An 8,675-nucleotide genomic window follows, 5' to 3' on the forward strand; every position below is an offset into this window, starting at 1 on the left:
GCTAAACCCCCTAAACATTTACAAAGCCAAACAGCTAAAAGGCTACCATATAGAGAGGGGTAAACTCTCTATAGCAAAAATTTAAGCTCCCAAAAAGATACTCTCTCCGTCTCAAAATAATTATTGTCCTTACTATAAATATTTGTCTCAAAATATTTATCATTTTATTTAATCAAGACAAAATTAAGTAACTTTTTTCCACTTTACCCTTGCATTAATTAGCAATATTTAAGAGGTTCTCACCATTGATAGAGGAGATATTTATTGAGAAGAGACTGTATGAAATATGTTAAGAGGGTAAAATAGTCAAAATGTTACCCTTATAAATACTTTCTTAAAAGGTGTGTAAATGAAAAACGCGATAAATATTTTGAGACGAAGGAAGTATGAGACATTTATGCATATAGACTCTTCCTCTGCGAGTCCGAAGCCTAAAGGGTATGAAAATACACGGTATAAACCAAAAAGGGGTAGCCTTTCATATATATACCAAAACGGGTATAACGTGGACTCCTCCACGTTATACCCCAAATTGTTTTTGCAATGTCAGAATCACAATGAAAAAAAAAATATTTAATGGTATAGCGTGGATCAATCCACGTTTTACAACATATATTTGTAAAACGTGGTACTGTCCACGACTCATTGTGCATTGTTGCCCTAATTTTTCTCCATTCTCCTCCGCCTCTTCCTCCATCCTTTTGAAGTTACAGAATTTCATCTTCGCCTCCGTCTCCTTCTCCTCCATTTATTTTCTTTATAAACCTTGCGTTACAGTCTAATTTTTTGAACAACTTCTTCATCTTTATATTTTGTTGCTATGTAAATTAAGGTATTTTTTCTAACTCATATAATATTGTATATTTATAGTAGATGTAGGATATCTGTTTGTCTTATATATCTTAATTGTTATTTTTATTTGTGTTATTTTAATACGTATAAGATATATCTTTGTCTTATTTGTGTTATTTTAATTTGAACTTAAGATATGATTGTTAGAAGCATTATTATATAAAAGGTCTGATTTGTTTAGTAGCACTGTTGAAGAAATTTGTTGTTATGTTACTGTTATTTTTGTGGATTGTTATATAAAAGATCTGAATAACTAATGGTTTTTCATTGTATCTTTAATGTGATATTTATATAGCCAGAAAAGTGAAACTTAATTGATGCCTCAGTAGCCCAAAAAAAAGATACTTAAAATGGCATGATAATGCTTTATTATATGGGACCTAAGTCTAAGTGGGTGGACAATTATTTTGTCTATACCTTATAGGTATTAATGTGGTCCACTATCAGTGGTTTCTAAATAAGGCGAATGGAAGTTGGCTTTATCTAGCCAGTGCATATTTGTTCTGCTAAAATTGGAATAATATTTTTTTTTAATAGTAAGTTACTCCAAATAGCTTGATCTGGACTTCAATTTTTTTTTTATCTAAGGTATGGAGCTTCCACGGGTATGCATACATCCGGGGCCAGAAATGTACGATGTGTTAACACTCCAGGAGAAGCATCGATCACAGGCTGTGTGGGATGGTGCCTTGAGAGGACCGACCGGATGCCTGTTTCCACACCGCGCGGATACCGAATTTTGGAAGCACGTGAAGCATCATCCTTTTCATCCTCGCATCCTTGACTACTTTGGCCTGTGTGGATTTAGGGGAGTAGTAGAGGTAGGATGTGTATCATATGATTGGGCAGTCATCACTGCACTTATAGAGAGATGGTGTCCTGAGACGCACACCTTTCATCTGCGTACGGGTGAGGCGACCATCACATTACAAGATATTGAGCTCATGTTTGGCATGGTTGTTGATGGTAATCCCTTGAATGATGTTAATGCTAGAAATATAAGTATTGTTGGGTGGCAACAATTAATCCATGAGCTTATTGGTTGGGCACCCGGTTTGGATTGTTTTAATGGTGTTGGTAGGTTAGAACTAAATAAATTAATTGAATATATTAGAGGCTTAGATAACATTACAGATCAGACCCCAAAAATTGTTGTGCAACAGCGGGTTAGGTTGTACTTGCTATGGCCTTGTGGCGGCACGATATTTCCGGATAAGTCCGGTGACTTACTTAATTTAGACTATTTTCTTGACATGCGTGACCTTCGAGCAATGAGTAGACAAGCTTGGGGAGCGGCTGCATTGTCATTTGTATACTTGTTTATGCCGTGCTTCGTTGAAGAAAGCCAAGGATGTGTGTGGATTCATTTCCTTATTGCAGGTACGTGACCTTTAAAATTATATAATTTTATTTGGTTGTCCTATTTGATAGTTATAAGGTTTTTATGTATTTATTTTAAATTTTTAATATAGGTTTGGGCTTGGCAGCTAATTATACCGGTGCAGCCACCACCCAGGGCCCTTCAGCCACACACGGCTCTTGCACGAAAGTGGACTCATCGTAAAGCTCGCGAAAATGAGGTACGTGTTGTGCTACCCATATGTAGGGATGTATTGGACAACCTAACAGATGGTCAGGTATTTTATCATAATTATGGTTGTTAATGGCGTTTTGATATAATAGTTACGCTTATGTGTAATTTATTTATTTTATTATCATGTAATTTTATGTTCTTTCTATGTAGTTTGTGTGGCAGCCTTATTTAGAGGCCATCATTAATGGACTCCCTGAGTGGTGTCGGCGTGGCTGAGTTATTTGGATGGCGCAGGTTCCCCTTATTTGTGGGATCTATTGAGAGTGGCACATGGTAGACCGCGTTCTCAGACAGTTCGGTAGGAAGCAACATATTCCGGAACCATGTGCTGAGATTGATCCTTCTCATTACAAACGTGACAAGCGATATGCTATAACAGTGGAGGATCAACAAAATTTTACACAAACGGACTTTTTGTGGGAAAATCGTCGACAAAGGGTAATTCTGGCCGAGTATGAAACTCAAGACCCAGAGTCATTATCAGAGTATTTTTGTTGGTATCGACGTCACTCGCGCACTTTCATAGGAAATCCTGCGCATAATGTGGATAGAGGATACCAACACATGGCAGGCATGAGGCATTGGTACGTACATTACATTCCATTAGATATTTGATGTCTTTATATGTGTCTTAGACCACTATCAAATCTTGTAATTTTTTTTTTTTTAGGCTTTAGGACATCAAGAATCGTACAGGTTGGCTCAGGAGACTATCCAAGATCAAACCAAGTCTAATGAAGTGAAGGAAATAGCAGAGATGTTTAGCCACATTAATACAGAGTCCATGGTTGTTGCCTCTCTAGGGACGATGTTGAGTTTCACTCCCAATTATACACAACCGGCAGAGTATGTTGAGCCGCCTACTGTGCAAGTGCCTCGTCATCAACGTCCTAATGTACCAAGACCTGCGGCGCGTGGTAGAGGATGCCAATCAGGTAACAGACGGGGTCGAGGTCCCGTGGATCACCAGTTGGTTGATGAGGAAGAGGTTCGTTTTGATCAAGATATGCCCAGTTCAACGATGCCTGCAGCTGATGATGCATATTACCCAATAATAGATTTTGGTATGTCCAGCTCATCGACGTCTGCTCCCGAGGTCCAATCACCAGCGGTAATCAGAAGTGAGGGGCCTTTTCAAGCATTCGCTTCATCTGAGCCTATTAGCCTCGCAGTTATGGCCCAACATTTTGGTGTTCAAACAGGTAGCTCTTATGGGATGACTAAGGGTCCTTTACCTGCATTCACTGGACAGAGCTCTTCAATTGGGAGGAGACTGAGTTTTACCGACGTGAGTATTCTAACCACTCAAATAGATTGTATCTTGTTTAATTTCATTAATGTAATGGCTACCTTATGTGTCTATATTATTTATTTTGCATAGTCTCTCATGGCATTTGATGTTGGATCCTCACACATTCCTGTGCCGGAAGTACAGACTTTAGAGCCACAGGTTAGCTTTTAATTCAAAGTATTTGGTGACTTGTGGTTGTTATATGGTGTTTTGTCTTGGTTGCTTTGGTTGTTTGTGTTGGTATATGGTATTGGAGGAAGTCCTTGTTACAGGGGAGATGCTGTCAGATTTTACGTAGACAATCAAAGTAATTTCTAAGAAAATTTATCTAACAAATCCAATCATACAAAAATATCTTCTATTTTTTATGGCATTTACAGGATGCGGGTGTGATACAAGAGGAGGTTCACCAACGTAGATCAAAACGAGAGCGCCGACAAACTCGGTGTGGGGGGGGGGGGGGGGGGGGGGGGAGGGACATTGTAAAAATTGAATTTTTATTAATTTTTGAATTTATCTCAAATCTCAATAGTTATGTAATCTTTCAAGAATACATATTGCGTTTTGAATAAAGGTTAGATTTGAATGCTTGCCAACATTTTACAATAAATAAAGGTTAGATTTGAATGCTTGACAATGTTTTACAACAAAAACAATTGCATTCTTGATGTTATGACTACATGGCAGATTTAACGACTGCATGAATTCTCAGCTAAAACGTGCATAAAAAAAGTTTCATGCATCAATGACTGCAAAACTGCCAACGTTTTGCAACAAAATGAATTGTTGTAAAACATTGGCCTGCCTACGTTTTGCAACAATTCATTTTGTTGATTGGTAAACGTTGGCCGGCCAACGTACCAATAATTGATTCTTGAAATTGTTTTTACGCCAGAGAATCCTTGCAGTCGTCAAATCACGCATACAGCTGTAAAAGCAAAATAGTAAAATAATTTGTAAAGATTTTGTTGTTAAAGCGCAAAATGCATGCAGTCGTCAAATCTGCCATGTAATCGTCAAATCAAGCATGCATTCGTAAAATCAAACAGTAAATATTTTTTTTTTCAACATCAACATTATGACATTCAAAGGTCCGTGAATCATTTGTTTTATATACCAGTTAAGTTTTGTATTCTGCATATCTCTCTGAATTCTCCACTTCTCTTTTGTAGACTTCATTTTTCAAGAATTCTCCACTTCTCTCTTGCATTGTCCATTAATTTTTACATTTGTATTCTGTTGAAAATAATATATTAATGGTTACGATATCCAATATCAATTACGGCTAGGGGATTTCCCATTTACGAGGAAACTCTTATTTCGGACGATGACTCCTTATCATTATTTCTTCTAAGTCCTGATATATTTAGCAATCATATCAGTATAGCGACACTTGACATGTATGCAACTGTTGAACGCTCTACTAATGTTAAAGCACCCACTGACGATGAGTTTGATATTTGAGGTACTACGTATCTTCTCGCTATGAATATTGGGCTTCAAAGAGGTGCACTTCAACAAGAAACAATAGTAGGAGTTGGTAGACAGTCACACAACTTTGGTTGGACTATGCAAAGTTGTGATATTCCTGGACCGAGTAGTGCTCCAGATACAAGTGAATTAGGTGGCGGGAGTATAGTTCGATATCACCCTACTCAAGTGGAGTCATTTACAGAAAGGTAAATATAACGATGTTTTTTTCGCTTAAACTAGGAGACTTCTAACTAATTGTTTCTGAGATTTGAACCCCTTGAATTTTCCTATGTTTGTAGGTGTAACGATTTTGAAGAAAATCCCGTATTAACTCAGCTCACACAAATTGTGAGCAATAATGATGTAGCTAATGATCACTCCGATAAGTCAGATAGTGATATCCCATTAGATCACACAGAAACAGACAATGATCACTCATCTGATGATGATGGTCGTTCTTATGAAGACAATACTGCTTGAAGTGATGGTAACGTTAGCTACCATTCTAATGCAATTCCATATTTGGATAACACAGAAGAAGGCCCAGATGATTTGGCCTTCATGAGAGATGACGGTCCAGTTCAATCTGCACTTTGGGATTGTAAAAAACCTGAATTTGTCAGATCAGGTTAGTATGGTGGCAATGAATATTCTTTTTATTTGTTGGCCCATTTTTAGGGGGTTGATAATTTTCCTTGTATTATGCAATTAGGTATGCTATTTCAGAACAAGCAGGAAATGAAAGGCACAGTGAGACAATATTGTCTCAAAGAAAAGAAAGAGTTCATTTGTGATCAGTCCAAAGGTAAATTTTGGAGGGTTATTTGCAAGCGTCATATGTTGGGATGTGAGTGGATGATCCATTTTAGAGAAATTTCAAGTGGTATGCGGAAGGCAGGCAAAGCGGTTCTCCACCACAGTTGTCTCACGGATGATTATAGAAAGGATCATTCCAATTTGAACAGTCACCTAATTGCTACTATGTTGATACCATATATTATGGTCGATCCATACATCAGTATTAAGTCAGTTCAGCAAAAAATAAAAGGATTGCATACGTTTACTCCTAGTTATAGAAAAGCACAAAAGGGGGCGTAAGAAAGCTATTGAAATGGTATTTGGTGATTTTGAAACCTCTTTCAAGACATTGCCCCAATACATGGCTGCCTTAAAATATTTCAATCCGGGGACCGTTGTTGAGTGGGAGCACCAATCAACTACAATCTAAGGTGAACACATCTTCAAATTTCTTTTCTGGGCTTATAAACCAAACATCGATGGATTCAAAAGTTGCAGGCCTGTCATCTCAATAGACGGTACTCATCTGTACGGTAAGTATGAGATGAAACTGCTAATTGTTGTTGGAATTGATGCGAACAATAACATTTTTCCACTTGCATATGCTATTCTTGCACGTGAGAGTTTTGAGTCTTGGACGTGGTTCCTTGTGTTGTTGTGAAGACATATTGTTCGTGAGAGACAAGGAATTGGACTTATTTCTGACCGTCATCAGGGCATCTTGCAATGTGTCCAAACACATGATTGGTTACAACCACCATCCACACACCATAGGTTTTGCGTTCGACATTTGAAAAGCAACTTCAATAAAAACTTCCTCAACAGTGACCTTGAGAAACTAATGTGGTTGGCGGCTACAGAGCACCAGAAGAAGAAGTTTAAAATAAGGGTGGAACAAATCAAAACAATGTCACCTCCAGCGCATCTATGGTTAAAAGCTCTTCCGGAGGAGAAATGGACATTGCATAAGGACAACGATCATACACTACTAAAAAACTGCCAAAAATTGACGGACAAAAAATCGACGCAGTGCGTCGGTTTAAAAAACCGACGGACAACCGACTCCCTGCGTCGGTTTTTACATTTCTATTGTTTTTTAATTATTTTAATTAGAAAACCGACGGACGACGTCGGTTTTTTGGCAGAATTTTGAAAATATATATCTGCAAAAAAAACCGACGTCGCACGTCGGTTTTATTAAAAAATAAAATAATAATTAATATAAAACCGAAGGAAGACGTCAGTTTATTTGTAAAAATATTTTAAATAATATGCAATTAAATTTGTTTTTTAAAAAAATAATAAACAAATTTTTTTTGAGGAAACCGACGGACAGGGTCGGTTTCCTATATTTTTTAAAACTTTTTGGGTCAAATCTGGTCAAACGTGCGGGAAAAACCGACGGACAGGGTCGGTTTTATCCGTCGATTTTTCTTTAAAAACTTTCCAGCTGGGTTTTCATACCCATTTCTTCTTCTCTTCCCAATTAAACTCCCATTCCCCTCAAACCCTAGCTACCCCCCCCCCCCCTCCCCTCCGCCCATTTCCCTGCCGCCCAGCGCCGCCGCCTGCGTAGCCCGTCCCCACCAACCCCAGACTCGTTTTGAAGTTAATTAATTGAGGTTAGTTTCTCTTAAATTAGGGCTTTTAAAATTCTTTCAATTTTAGTTTTATTTGTAGATTTTAGGCCTAATGCTAATCTATTTTGCTTTGTTAAACATCATTTGCAATGTTATTAATGTTGAATTTGTGAAAAAAAATATAAACTTTATTTGACTAGTTTACTTGTCATTTTTTTTTTTTTGGCTTGAGATTGTGCTATATTTCATGTTCTTTGTCAATGTATTTGTGTTAGCTTAGTTATCATTCTTTGTAATATTATTGATGTTGAATATGTGCAAAAATGTATACTTTAATTATTTGACTATTTTTGTTTTGTTGGATTGTGTTTTTTGTTAGAATTCCAGAAGTTATTAGAATTGTTGTTGATCATTCCAAATTAGAATTAGTTGAGATTGTGTTTTTCAAAGTTAGAATTGTTAAGTTATAGTATTTCTATAACCTCAATACTAAAATGTAGATTTTATTTCTCTAGATTTACTTTTCAATTTTTAGAATTGGTTGGAATTGTGCTTTTCAAAGTTAGAATTATTAAGTTATGTTAGAATTATTAAGTTATAATATTTCTATAACCTCAAAACTAAAATGTAGACTTTATTTTACTAGATTTACTTTTCAATTTTTAGAATTAAAGGTAGAATCCATAAGTTATTAAAGTTAGAATTGTTATTGAGAATTCAAAGTTAGAATTGGTTGGGATTGTGCTTTTCAAAATTATATTAAAGTTAGAATCTATAAATTATTAAAGTTAGAATTGTTATTGAGAATTCAAAGTTAGAAGTGGTTGGGATTGTGTTTTCTTAAGTTATATTTTAAGTTAGAATTCTTAAGTTATAATATATTTCTATAACCTCAATAATTTATGGGTATATTTTTGTAGATGGATCGTATGTGGATGTATAATATGAATAATATACTTGATAATAACACAATTCTATTCTTGTTAAATTTTTTACCTACGATCAATATATCATTATTGAGTTATTAATTTTATGTATGCAGATATCATTAGGTGGTAGTGATCAAGGTAGAGGTAGACGTAGAGGT

The sequence above is a fragment of the Lycium barbarum genome, chromosome 8 (genome assembly GCF_019175385.1).
Source record: "Lycium barbarum isolate Lr01 chromosome 8, ASM1917538v2, whole genome shotgun sequence".
NCBI lineage: Eukaryota > Viridiplantae > Streptophyta > Magnoliopsida > Solanales > Solanaceae > Lycium > Lycium barbarum.